This window comes from Myiozetetes cayanensis, unplaced genomic scaffold (assembly GCF_022539395.1).
Source record: "Myiozetetes cayanensis isolate MyiCay16 unplaced genomic scaffold, myiCay2020 scf6-25, whole genome shotgun sequence".
Lineage (NCBI taxonomy): Eukaryota > Metazoa > Chordata > Aves > Passeriformes > Tyrannidae > Myiozetetes > Myiozetetes cayanensis.
In genome coordinates this window covers 55,617,063-55,631,325 of record NW_026087853.1, presented here as the reverse complement: position 1 = coordinate 55,631,325, position 14,263 = coordinate 55,617,063, and the positions used below count along the sequence as shown (strand labels likewise).

General features: G+C 53.5%; 1 long non-coding RNA gene across 3 annotated transcripts; it reads right to left on the bottom strand.

Annotated features, from left to right (window-relative positions):
* Positions 1–3,754: 3,754 nt before the first annotated feature.
* LOC126651091 (uncharacterized) lies at positions 3,755–9,000 on the bottom strand. 3 transcript variants are annotated; one of them, XR_007631555.1, is made up of 5 exons: positions 8,856–8,948; positions 8,012–8,154; positions 6,681–7,911; positions 5,903–6,018; positions 3,755–5,784 (listed from the first exon to the last, which is right to left on the bottom strand). It is a non-coding gene; the product is annotated as an uncharacterized LOC126651091 (long non-coding RNA). The 3 variants fall into 3 exon arrangements; XR_007631556.1 differs by lacking the exon at positions 8,012–8,154 and having other exon boundaries at positions 6,681–6,806; positions 8,856–9,000; XR_007631557.1 differs by lacking the exon at positions 8,012–8,154.
* Between the last annotated feature and the right edge of the window lie 5,263 nt (positions 9,001–14,263).

Below are 14,263 nucleotides of genomic sequence, written 5' to 3'. Positions count from 1 at the left end.
TTTCCAGGGAACAGAAATCTCTCTTGGTCCAAGAAGCTGCATTTGATGAAGTTCCCTTCAGAGCTGATGCCCTGGGCAGAGGAAGTGCTCAGCAAGGAGACTTTTTCCTTCTGGGCAGGAAGAGAGGCCAGTGCCCTTCCTCCCCAAGGCCCAGCCCAGCAGGGCTTCCAGGAGCTGCTGGTGTGGCTGCTCTTTGGGTTCTCAACTGTGCCCGTGGGGTGGTGACGTCGTGTTCCTGCCTGTGCTCCAGGGCAGCCAAAAGCCCCAGTGCAGCCCCTGGGCTTTTTTTGGGAGCCTGAGGGATTGCAGCACTGGGGATGGCTTTGATTTCCTCCTCTCCTCCAAGTAAAACTGTATGGAGGAATTTCTGATCTCCCTGATTTTTGTATCCTAACTGAAACTTGAAAAAAGTTCCCCTTGTGTAATTTACCCACTGACTTGTCTGGGTTGAACCAACAGTGGCAGATTGTTGTAGTGTGCAGGTTATTATTGTTTGTGTCTGAGCAGTTTGTTGTTAATTTACCAAGGGACGCCATGGAATGTTATGGTATTTTTGTCCCAATATTTGGAGGTATTGCCCTGGATTAGTTGATTTCTGCCTCTCACCCTGATATCTGAGTTTTGAGGTGTAACAGCACTAGTAGTTTTTGCAGTGCGATGTACCCTAGAAACTCCACGGAGCTGAGCCAAGGGATTTAAAGGGACTAAGGAAGCAAAGTAAAGAAAGAATGAAGAAGGGAACTGAGGCAGCAGCCAAGCAAGACCAAGTTCCTCTACAACCAGGTGAATTGTCTTGAAGTTGATAAGGTTGTCACGTAGAACTTTGGGGGCTCCAGGCAGAGGTGACCACCAGAGACCCCTGATGGAGCCCCTCAAAGACTTTCTAAGGGTTTGTGTGTATGGTAACAGGTGTTGGGAAATGTCCTGAGTATGGAACAGGAGTGCAGGGAACAAAGTGAACCCTCATGTAATGCTGAGCCCTCCCATCAGCTGCAGTGGAGACACCTCTGTGTGCACTGTGGGAGCTGATTCCCAGGACACCCAGTGGGCTGGGATCACTGCATGGTGTTGTAAGCAAGGAATGCCTGGCTTCTAAAACTCCCCAGCTGAGTCTTAGAGGCTTCTTTGCCGAGCTGTTTTCAGGCAGCCAAATGGGCCCTCAGCAGGGACTCTGTGCCTGCTCTCCCGTGGTTCCGAGGGATCTCTGGGCCTTCATGCCAGCACCGAGATGTTCTCAGGAAGGCTCTCAGATCCCCGGAGCAGTCTGGGACACAGGCACGATCCCCCTGCATTTTGGGAGCAGATTGGGCCCCCTGGAGGGACAGTGCTGTTGGTGCCCCCCGGGCTCGGGGACCCCGAGGACTCGAGTGTGGACGGAAAGGATTCTTCGGGGAGCTCCTGTGGGTGCCCCAAACTGGGGAGCTCAAAGTAAGGTCCCTGGAATGGATTGAGGCATTCCTGAGGAGTATCAGAGCTGGCCATGGAGCTCTAGAATGGACTGTAACTGGGTTATAAAAGTGGTGCTGCAACTGCAAAAGAAGTGTGGGATTGGGATTAAGGAATGAGTGGTGATGGTACCATTGGCTGTTTTCTCTTGACTGGAATTGTGAGAGCTGCAGGAGTGCAAGGTGTGGGTTCCAGTCCCCACCATTTGGTTTGCACATGTCCTGGTCAGACACAGGTCCAACTTCCTCAATCCTGAACACAATAGAGGGAAAATTAAGGAATGGCACTGTGAAGGCGATTGATTGTGACAGGGGTTTAACTGGGAAAACCTTGGGTAATTCCTCAGTTTCTCTCTTTGCCAAACTCACCCAAACCACTGCTAGAAAGAGACTGATTGAAAAAGTTGAGGCAGAAATTAAACTGAAAAAAGAGGAGATGGAAATTGTAACTCCTGAAACTGTAATTCCTGAAACTAAATGTGTGAGAGCAGCAGCTCTTCTTGTGCAGGAAATAATTCCTATCAGCAGCACCATCCCAACTGAAGTGGCAGATGGAGTTGTTCCTGTTGTGCGGGCCAGTGGAATTCCAGGAAAATGGACAAGGACGGGGGGAGGGTTTGGGACTCCCTGGAGGGAAAGGGAGGCTGGATGGGCTGGATGGAGCCATGGGCTCGTGCTCATGGGAACACACTTGTCCAGGGCGCTGGGATCCAGTCAAACTCCAGTTGCCCTCGTGCCCAGGGATGCAGGGTCTGAGGGACCGAAGGCAGAGCTGGGACCAGCCTGTGCCCGACCCGCGGCATGGTCAGCACCAGCTCCTGGGGCTCCCCCAGCTCCCCTGCATCTGTCCCACGGCCCAGCCCAGCTCCAGCCCTGGCAGAGCTGCAAACACCCCCCAGGCTCCTGAACCCCCAAACCAATGCTCAGGCTCACCCACGGGGACCCACCCGCCCCTCTCAGCCCAGCCCAACCCCACAGCTCTGGGACCCCACCATCACCCGGCCCTTTGCCCCTTCCTCTCCACCCTTCCCAGCACACACAGCAAGGACCAGCCTGCAGTGAGAAAAAGAGCCCTTGCCCAGGGAGCAAATGCCAACAGGCAGGAGAAGGGAAACATGTCCCTCTGACTTACCCCACCCCACAGGCAGGACCAGGAGCCCCCAGCACAGCCAGCAGGGCTGGAGCCTCTTGTCTTTGGCTGCTCACACCCCGAGGCATTGGGCAGAGCTGGGTTGAATTCAGGGCTTTGGTCTGTCCTGAAAGAGAGGAGAACAAGACAGTTAAGTGCACTGGGGAGCTCAAAGGGTCTTGTCCTTCACCCTTCTATTCTGAATGCTCACTAAAGTTTTGTCCATAAAAAATCCAGTGGTGACACCAAACAAAATGTAACCTTTTCCAGCATTTTTATTCCTCTCTGTTTCAGGCACTCAAAGGAGGCTCATCTTTCTTACTGCATTCCTTGCCCAATTGGAACAGAATCCTTTTCATTCCAAACCCCCCTTGTGAGTTATTCAGTCCTCTGCCATTGGACTTAGGACAAAGGAAGAGACACCTGCGATGCTGGACCCCAGGAAATCAGGGAGAGAAACCTGACAGGGAAAGGTTTCAAGGCACCCCAGAACTCAGAAATATGTTCATGCCTTGCCAGGCCACCCCAATCCTGTCCCACCCACCTGAGCTGGGCAGCTGAGGCCAAGGCTCCCCTTCCTCCTGGCAATCACTGTCCCAGCGCACCAAGGCCCATGCTGGGCAGCACCTGGGAAAACTTGGGAAAGGCAATAGGAAAAGGGCGCTGCCTGTCAGAAAATGAGTGCCCACGAACACACCTTTTGGACAAATAACATCACTCTCCTCCCATAAACACAGGCCAGGCAGGGCTCTCCAGCCCAGGGGAGAACTGGCAGGAGAACTGCAGGGAACACTCCCTGCAGCCCCCTCAGCACTTGGGGCTCCTGGCTCTTGATTTATAAAGAATGGGGGGGAAGCAGAGCAGGAGTGCCCCTCAAAAACAGGGGCCTTGGCACCTGGAGCATCAGAGGAGGGGAGTTGTGAGGGGAGACCCAGAGAGAGAACAGCAAGGGAGTTTGTTCAGGAACAGGGTGTATGTCCAGCAGTGATGGCAACTGCAAACAGGGGATGCTGCAGGAATGCAGGAGGGGAGCACGGGCCCGGCTTGGATGGAGCCTTTTGCCCTTTGCTCAGAGCAACATCTCTGAGAGCAAGAGAGAACTGCTGCAGGGCAAGAGTTCATTTAGGCACAAGTCAGTGATGCAGCCCCTGGGCAAGGGGAAGAGGAACGGACACCAAAGTCACACAATCACCACTTTATTGAGCTGCAACACAAATACAGTCACAGCAGGCCAGGGCAAGAGGTGCACACAGGACTACCAACACAGCAGCTGGGCTTGCAGGAACACTCTCTCCTCAAGTTATGGAGCAAGGGGCTGACAGGTGGGAGCCAGCCTGGAGCACTGGAGAGCACTCAGGCATCAGGGCCAAGTCCTGCCTGGTCACTGCAGACAGTTCAGCCCCAGCACCAGTGGGAGTTTTTGCCTCTCCCTCCACTATTATTTGGGACACAACAGTTCATTGCTGAGGAATTTTATCCTCATTAATGTTTTACAAAGTTGAGCTTGATGAGAACTGGGGCACTTTTCATTATTCCTGACTCTTCCAGGGCTGCACTTGCCAGGATCCTTTGGGCATGAGGAACCTTCCAGACTGCCCCAGACCTTCACAGCCCACTTGCTCTTCTTGGCACAGGTGGACCAGCTCAGTGTCCCTGCAGAAAGAGAAGGCAATGATCCAGACTCCCCCATTTCAGGCTGAGTAAAAACCTCGACCACATCAGGCCTGACAGGATAACCATCAGGGGCACCTTCCCCTTTCCCTCCTGTTATTGGCTGTGCTTCAGCAAACACTTCACCCTCTAAACCACAGTCTAAAGCAGCTGAATACCAAGTACCTCCACTCCACTTTTTGGGATCCCAACCTATCCCTGCCTCTGCAGTCACAGCATGCACTGGTTTACTTGATCCCTTTGCTTCCCATATTTATACTAGGATACCTGGAGAGCCACTTCTGCTGCTGTTTGACAAGTGTCCAACCTGGCCCTTCATAGTCCACAACTCTTCCACCGGCCCACATGACAGGAACAACTCCATCTGCCACTTCAGTCAGGATGGTGCTGCTGACAGGAGTTATTTCCTGCACAAGAAGAGCTGCTGCTCTCACACATTTAGTTTCAGGAATTACAATTTCAATCTCCCCATTTTCCAATTTAATTTCTGCCTCAACTTTTCCAGCAAATCTCTTCCTAGCAGAGGTTTGGGCAAGTTTGGCAAAGAGAGAAGCTGAGGAATTACCCAAGGTTTTCCCAGTTTAACCCCTGTCACACCAATCACCTTCACAGTGCTATTCCATAATTCTCCTTCCACTGTGTTCAGGATTGAGGAAGCTGGACCTGTGTCTGACCAGGACATGTGCAAACCAAATGGTGGGGACTGGAACCCACACCTTGCACTCCTGCAGCTCTCACAATTCCAGTCAAGAGAAAACAGCCAATGGTACCATTACCACTCATTCCTTAATCCCAATCCCACACTTCTTTTGCAGTCGGAGCACCACTTTTATAACCCAATTACAGTCCATTCCAGAGCTCCATGGCCAGGATGGACAGGTACACCTCTGATACCCTCAGGAATGCCTCAATCCATTCCAGGGACCTTGCTTTGAGCTCCCCAGCTTGGGGCACCCACAGGAGCTCCGTGAAGAATCCTTTTGGTGCGCGCTCAAGTCCTCGAGGTCCCCGAGCCCGGGGGCACCAACAGCACTGTCCCTCCAGGGGGCCCAATCTGCTCCCAAAATGCAGGGGGATCGTGCCTGTGTCCCAGACTGCTCCGGGGATCTGAGAGCCTTCTCGAGAACATCTCGGTGCTGGCGTGAAGGCCCAGAGATCCCTCGGAACCACAGGATAGCAGGCACAGAGTCCCTGCTGGGGGCCCATTTGGCTGCCTGAAAACAGCTCGGCAAAGAAGCCTCTAAGACTCAGCTGGTGAGTTTTAGAAGCCAGGCATTCCTACACACTGGAAGACATTTGAAGACCTTACTGACTGGAAAAGCAGAAAGCTTTTGTCATGGACAGCTGAACTCTCACAGACACAGCTCCTTTCCCCTTTCAGTCCAAAATTATTCTCATGGCATCATTTAATATGAAGTGCCTGGGAACCCCAGACTGGCAGGACCAGGAGCCCCCAGCACGGCTGGAGCCTCTTGCCTTTGGCTGCTCACACCCCAAGGCATTGGCAGAGCTGGACCCAAGTCAGTGATTTTCCTTGTCCTGAAAGAGAGGAGAATAAAGACAGTGAAGTGCACTGGGGAAGTCAAAGGCTCCTGGCTTTCACCCTTCTCTTCTGATTACTCACTACAGGCCTTTCTTCCCTAAAACCTGCTCTTACCTAGGACAAGCTGAGCAATTCACAGAGTTGCTGGTTGTATCCCAGCTTCCCAAAGGATTTCTCTCTCCCAGTAGCAGCACCAACGCTCCACAGGAAGCCCTGACCGAGGCTGGGAACTGACACACAACAAGCCAAAAGCATGAACTCAGCACCAAAACACTCAACAATAAACCAATTTAGAGTCACCTTTGTCTCCTCCCATGCAGGCAGAGGCTTTGGGATTCCAAGGCAAATCCAGAGACCCCAGAGAGCAGCAGCCCCTCAGCCCCACCACGGCCTCCCCCGGGCTCACCCGGCAGGCAAGCGGGATGCCCAGCTCCTGCTGTGCAGCACAGCACGCACGGGGGTGACCTCTGGGATCCCTCCCTGGCCACTGCAGAGCATGCAGGCAGCAGGGCCAAGTCCTGCCAGCCCCCAGGCACTGCAGACACTTCAGCCCCAGCAGCAGGGGCATTTTCTGCCTCTGGCTCCCCTCTCATTTGCAGCTGAAGGGTGAGGAACAAGCCCTGAGCAGACAGTGCGGGACTGGAACCGGCACAATCAACACCAAGCAGCAAGCCCTGGGCTTGCCAGAGGCCTGGGCCTTCCTGGGCCAGGCTCTGGGCTGCCTTGGCTTTCTTCTGCTGCAATTATCCTGCCCTGGGAAGTGTGAAAACACAGACTGCCCAGTGAGACATGCCCTGGAACAGCAATCAATTCTAACTCCAGAAAATTTCAGGGCCATACTTAGAAACCCTTCAGCAAGGGCCCCAGAAAAGCCAAGGTGAGCTGTGATTACCTGGAGTCCCAGGGAACTGAGGGGAAGGTGGGGACCGAGCAGAGAGCAAACACCTCCAGCTGCTTCTCACTCCAGCCCCCACAGCAAGTGCAGCAAATGCACACCGGTGGAGAGTTTGTAGGAGAGCTGTAAAAGAAATTAAAAAACAATTAGTTGACAGAAAAATCCTTCTGCAGTCCACACTACGAAACAACTCCAATTGCTCACTAAGAGAATCACCTCATTTAGAACAACTGAATTGTAGAACCCCCTGGCTTATCAAATGTATTCACTGACACCCAAAAGAACAATTGCAAGCAGTGAGACTGACATCACAAATAACTCTTGGCTTTAAAAACAAGCAGAAAAAAAGCCCCAAAACCCCAAAGCAGAGCTGCGAGTGCCCCGAACCCTGTCCAGACCAGAACCATTCACCGGGAGCTCCCCCTGCAGCCGCGCCCCCGCCACTGCCCCAGAACAGCTCCAGTGCTCCCGGCTTTGTCTGTCACAAGTATTTCCTTCGTTGTTAAGAAGGACAAAGGGTCCAATCAACAATAAACCTCATGTCATCCCTCTGCAAATAATAACCCTGCAGTTTGCCTGCCTTCCTGCACTGACAGCAGACAGCTTGGACACCCTGATGGAACATTAGACAGCTCTCTCCAACGTTTCTGAAAACCTCCTTAATCTTGCCTGTGGTAAAACCCACCCTTTTCATTTGATCGGGAAAAAACAAAACCAAACCAAAGAAACCTGACACAGGTCACAAGCTACCAAAGAGACTCCAAGCCACGGGAGAAAAGCTACAAACAGGTGAACTTTCAAGGAAATTCCACATCCTCCAACATTCTGCTCGTGTTGCCTGCGCTGCTCCCTGGATATGACCCGCTCCCGGCCATCTGCCCAGCAGCAGACACCACCACTGCCCTCTCCAACAGCAGCACCTCAGCCACGAGCCACCACTGTTCCCAGAAGCACCGCTGTCCAGTTCCGTGCCCATCCACGGCAGACGTGGCAACTGAGCCGTGTCCACTGCCTGCTGCCTGTCAGACAGGACCCTCTTCTCTAGAAACAGCGGCTCAGTGGGCAGCACTGCCATTTGCCAGACACATCCTTACTCCCAGCAGTCAGTTCACGCTTCAACACTTCACCAAGTCTGGGCGAGGACTTGCAGGGCCTGAAGGCTCACGCCGTGGTGTGGCACTCACGTGGTGTCTGTGGCAACCATTCTGCCACTACGGAATGTTTTCTCCTAGGAAACACACCCATTCCACAGGTTACACATCTCACCAAAATGCAGCAATTGACCTCCAACCCCACCAATTGCCTTCTTGCTGTCACCACATCCTTACCCTGAGAAGGCAGGGGGAAGTCTACAGCTGTTGGAGCAGTTTCTGGGAATGCAATAAAGCACCTTTTCTTTGGACTGCACAAGGGCAAGTGCTGAGGGCACCACGCAGCTCCTGCCCAAATCCTGTCCTGTCCCCAGCGATGCCTTGGAAAACACACGTGCCCGGGCTGCAGCTCCCAAGGGACGATGCAGGGATTCAAGCGCGCACGCCCGCGGGCAGGGGGGTTCTTCCCCGTGGGGGCCGCCGGCCCCTCCAGCTCCCCCCGCGGCCGCGCGGCCCCTGAGCCGCGGAGGCTCCGCTGGCCCCGCTGCCCCCGCGGCCGCTCCGCCACAGGGAACGGCCGGGCAGGATCCGGCAGCGCCGGGACACCGGCCACGGGCACCCGGGCACCCGAGCACCGGCAGCAGCAGTACCGGCTCTCCACGGAAGCCCCGGGGTGGGGGATGAGGGATTCCCTCCGCCCGGCGCAGCCGGGAAATCGCCCGCTGCTCCCCCTCTCCCAGCCGGGGAGAGGTGGCGGCTCCCTGGGGGCGCACAGGGAAGCGATGCCGCCTGCCCTCCGAGTGTGGGACAGCACACCTGCCGGACTGCCCTCTCTCCAAAGAGCTTCCAGAGAGCAGTCGCCGCAAAGACCCAAATCCCAGCATTCAGGGCTCTTGGAATGTCGCTGGGAAACACCTCGTTCAAGCGGACACTTCCCTGGGAACGATTCAGCCCCAGTATCGTGCTCCGTAAGCAGGGGAGAAAATCTCCCTCCCTCTTTGGGTTGCCAAGCGCTCCAGCAGCAGCAGGAGGCTGCCTTTGCCCATCCCAGCCGCCCCGCGCTGTTCCGAGCTCAGCTCACCCCTCCAGAAGCCGCAGGACGGGTCATTCCCCGAGGAAGGGGGAGTTCCCCACGAGCCCCCGCACGGAACGGGCACGGAGCGCTCCACAGCGAGCCCCGCCAGCCCCGGGAGCCGAGCCGAGCCCCGACCGCCAGCGCAGCCCCCCAGCCCCTCCCGCCGGACCCCGCACAGCTCCGGGGACTGCCGGTCCCGCAGCGTCCTCCGGGAACAGCGGGAGCGAGTAGGGATGGGGAAAACCCGGACTGGATTTTTCCAGGAGTACGGAATGGGGGAAAACCCGGACTGGATTTTTCCAGGAGTACGGAATGGGGGAAAACCCGGACTGGATTTTTCCAAGAGTACGGAATGGGGGAAAACCCGGACTGGATTTTTCCAGGAGTACGGAATAGGGGAAAACCCGGACTGGATTTTTCCAAGAGTACGGAATGGGATTAAAAAAAGAGAAAAAAGGGGGGGGAAAGGGGGAAAAAAGAAAAAAGGTGGAAGAGGGTGGAAAAGGGTGGAAGAGGGGGGAAAGGAGGGGGAAAGGAGGGGAAGGGGGGAAAGGGGGGAAAGGAGGGGAGAAGGAGGGGGAAGGGAGAGGAAGGGAGGGGAAAGGAGGGGAAAGGGAGGGGAAAGGGAGGGGAGAAGGGGGGAAAGGGGGGAAAGGGAGGGGAAAGGGGGGAAAGGAGGGGAAGGGGGGAAAGGGGGAAAGGGGGGGGAAAGGGGGGAAGGGGGGAAAGGGGGGAAGGGGGGAAGGGGGAAAGGGAGGGGAAAGGGGGGAAGGGGGGAAAGGGGAGGAAAGGGGGAGGAAAGGGGGGAAAGAGGGGAAAGGGGGGAAAGGGGGGAAGGGGGAAAGGAGGGGGAAAGGAGGGGGAAAGGAGAAAAAAAAAAGAACAAACCACAAAAAACCCCACCACAGCCCAGCAGGTTTCTGGGGGAACCCAAATTATTTCTGCACTTCAGAAGCTGCACATCCCTAAAGCATTCCCTTGGGAAACACCAAGCTTTCCACAAGCATTTTCTACTTCAATTTGGACTTCCAGCACATTTAAAGACCATTTAAATCAGAATGAAAGGACTTGGTGACAGCACAGCATTGGGTCGGGGACATCAGGACACTCAAACCATACTCACTGTGGACTCTCCAGCCCCAGCACTCCGGTAGCCTCCTCATTTCTCACTCTGTTTCAAGGACTCCCATCAGGAAACGGATCCCTATTCCCAGAAGCAAATCCCCAAGGCCCTTTTTACAACCTGCAAACCACAAGAATGACCAAGGGCAGCTGCTGGCAGAGGACACAAAGAGGATTGTGGGGATCAGACACCTTTACCTGGGAGGGCTCCAGCTTTCACCCGCCATCCACAAGCAGCTCTGGATTTTCATGCTGCTTTGCTTCACAGGGCCTTTTCTGCCAAGCTCACTGCTGGAAAATTTTGTCTGGTCTTGAGACACGTCTTACAAAGCTGAGCTTCAGGAGAGCTGGGGCACTTTTCATTATTCCTGACTCTTCCAGGGCTGCACTTGCCAGGATCCTTTGGGCACAAGGAACCTTCCAGACTGCTCCAAACCTTCACAGCCCACTTGCTCTTCTTGGCACAGCTGGACCAGCTCAGTGTCCCTGCAGAAAGAGAAGACAATGATCCTTTCTGAAACCAGAACCTCCCCAGCTTTGCTTTACCATCCAATGTTTTGTTCCAGGCCTTGCCAAGTGGCCGCCAAGGAATCCAACCCAGGAACCTGCCAGGGAGCAATGTCTGTGCCTCAGCAACAGCATTCCAGGCCTGTCACTGCCAACCCTCCGCTTCTCCCAACAGCTCCAGTGGCACCAGAACTTGCCCTGAAGGCAGAAAGGCTCCTTTAGGGAGCACCACGAGCCATCTATAAGGTAGCACTGGAATTCCATCTCCTGGACAAGCTGGGAGAAGCAGAAAAGAAAACTAGAATCTTACAGGTCAATTAAGGGCACTTCTTCATCCAACAGCAGCTCCAATAAAGGTACTGAGTCAACACCTCACCAAAGACACAGGACAACAAGTGCCAACACCTCGACAATCATACCAGTTTTCAGACACTTCAGAAGAGTCCATCTCATTTTAACCAGTTTGTGGGACTTGTTCCCAGCCTCCTGAAACTCATTTCCCACATCACTCATGGCTGCACTAGAGCTGGTTCTACACACACAAACACAAAGAGCTACTGCTCCTTAAGTCCAGTTTCCTGGTTCTCCTTGAAACTCCTCCAGCTGTTTGCCCAGCTCTCCAGTGTCCATTCCTTTGCCCACTGGACTTGTTCACAGCCCCAAGGCTCCCAGGGCCACCCTGGGCTCTCACCTGCCCTCACACCGAGTGACCTTTCCCAGCCCTGAGTCCAACCAGCACTGACCGAGCTGTTGGGAGCTGCAGTTCTCCCTGCTCCTTCCCTCCCTCTGCCTGGAAAAATGTGTACATATAAAATTATATAAAGTGTGGACCTTCCAGCTCCGGCACCCCACCTCTTACCTCCCAAAAAAGCAGAGCTGCATCCTCCTGGATCCTCCAGCTGGACGCTGGTGGCTCTGTGCAGCTCCCACCCTGCAGCAGGGGATGGCAAAGGGAGCTCTGGGCACTGTCCCAAGGGCAGGTGACACCGACTGTGGCTCACACCAACACGGAGCCATCTCAGGGCTGGGCTCTTCTGGCTGCAGGGCAACAAACAGCCAAGCAGGAACACTTTGCCACTGAAAGGAAACAGTGACAACAAACTTCAGAGGCTGGGACACCACAGCCCCCAAACCTGCCCAGGCTCCAGCTGCTGCACAGACCTGTGGCCAGACAGGACCCAAACCCACAGCCAGCACAGACAACCATGGGGAGGTCAAGCTGCTCATTGCCAACCACAACCAAACATCCACTGCCAGTGTCTGTCAGCCCTTGCTCCCAGGAATCAATCATCTTTCCCATTTCCTTTCTTTACAGGTTCTTGCATTCACATTCTACTCTCAAACCATGATTACCAAACTTGGCTGTTACAGGAACCAATCCAACTTGGCTTCCTAATTTTAAAGGATACTGGGTTTGCCTTACCAGTACAGACTCTGACTTAGGGGTAATTCTTACAGGTTCTGCCCTGGTCCAGTTTCCTGGAATTCCACTAGCCCACACGACAGGAACAACTCCACCTGCCACTTCAGTCGGGACGGTGCTGCTGACAGGAGTTATTCCCTGCACAAGAAGAGCTGCTGCTCTCCCACATTTAGTTTCAGGAATTAGAATTTCAATCTCCCCATTTTCCAATTTAATTTCTGCCTCAACTTTTCCAGCAAATCTCTTCCTAGCAGAGATTTGGGCAAGTTTGGCAAAGAGAGAAGCTGAGGAATTACCAAATGTTTTCCCAGTTTAACCCCTGTCATAACAATCACCTTCACAGTACCATCACTGCTCATTCTGTAATCTCAATCCCACACCTCTTTTGCAATCAGCACACCACTTTTATAACCCAATAACAGTCCATTCCAGAGCTCCATGGCCAGGATGGACAGGTACACCTCTGATACTCTCAGGAATGCCTCAATCCATTCCAGGGACCTTGCTTTGAGCTCCCCAGCTTGGGGCACCCACAGGAGCTCCCCGAAGAATCCTTTCTGTGCACGCTCGTGTCCTTGGGGTCTCTGAGCCCAGGGGGCACCAACAGCACTGTCCCTCCAGGGGGCCCAATCTGCTCCCAAAATGCAGGGGGATCGTGCCTGTGTCCCAGACTGCTCCGGGGATCTGAGCGCCTTCCCGAGAACATCTCGGTGCTGGCATGAAGGCCCAGAGATACCTCGGAACCACGGGGGAGCAGGCACAGAGTCCCTGCTGGGGGCCCATTTGGCTGCCTGAAAACAGCTCAGCAAAGAAGCCTCTAAGACTCAGCTGGTGAGTTTTAGAAGCCAGGCATTCCTTGCTTACAACACCCTGCAATCATCCCAGCCCTCTGGATGTCGTGGCAATCAGCTCCCACAGTGCACACAGAGGTGTCTCCGCTGCAGCTGATGGGAGGGCTCAGCATTACATGAGGATTTTGTTCCCTGCGTTCCTGTTTCATATTCAGGACATTCCCCAACACCTGTTACCATACACACAAACTCTTATAAGGTCTCTAAGGAGCTCCATCAGGGGTGCCGTGGAGTTTTTGCCTGTACCACTGTAAGAAAGTTTAGGAATTCAGCAACTGAAAAAGCATAAAGATTTATCGTGGACATCTGAACTCCCACAAACAGCTCCTCTCCCCTTTCAGTACAAAATTATTTCCATGGTATCATTTAATAGGAAGTGAATGGGAACCTAAGAACAGTGTGCTCTCCAGAACAGAGGGAAGGCTGTGCAGGCTGCAGAACAGACCTGACTTGATTTTCACTATTTGTGTTGAAATATTTCACATAAAATCTCCAGCAGGTGAGCTGGCACATCCTCAATGGACACTTGGGAGTGGACCCGAGAGCTGAGTTCAGACCATGGCCCCAAGGTCATGGCCCCTATGGCCGGGAGACAAGTCCAGACTATGACCTCAGGGTCTTGAGGGTCCAGTATCCAACTCAAAGAAGTGGCTGGAGACAGGGTGCAGGCACTTGAAGAGGGGGCTGCTGTGGTACAGAGCGATGGATCCCAGGTGAGAGGTGCAGGTGGAGGAGGCTTTGTGCCGACCAGCTGCAGGGCAGAGCCGAGGAACAGCGAGAGGACGGATTCATGTCATTCCTCCCAGATTTCCTACGAGATGGCAAGGAACAAGACAAAAACACATCACCTGCAGCTCTGCTTGGCTTGTGAAGCCCAGGAGAATATACTCGGGCACAAGTGTCTCATTGTCTCCAACCATGCTGAATGTTTTATATGTCCGGTTCAGCTGCTTTGTGTCTTTCAAACTGAAAAATTTAATAGGATTAAATGCATCAGTGATATTAAGAACATCAATTCTTGTCAATTGGTTATAAAACTTTCAGTCAACAAAAGGTAAATTCTCTTCGAAAGAGGAAAACCACAAGTTCCTGACACCGGTATCCACATTCAGCCAACATATTTGAAAGCAGGTGGATATTTAAGACATTAAGGAGGGAAATACCATACCAGAATAAATCATAAATAAATTGCAAGGCTTCCTCCTAGTTTCCCCCAACCATTCATACATGGAAGTCCATAATTTTCCCGATAACTGCTGAAAAAAATGAAATTATTCCTCATCTTTTGACTGCTCCCCGTCCAGCCTGAGCACTTGGAGGATAAATACCTGTTCCCCATGTCCCAGGAAGATCTTTTCTAGGTGAAAGCACTGCAGAAGGTGACTTTGCATAGTGCATTTTTTCCTGGTGTAGGAATAAGAGCTGGGATTTGTCTCACCTCACTTTGCTTCAGATGAGATGCTTCATTTGGAGATAAAAGATAAATTCAGGCTCCATCTCGCCGTTGTCCA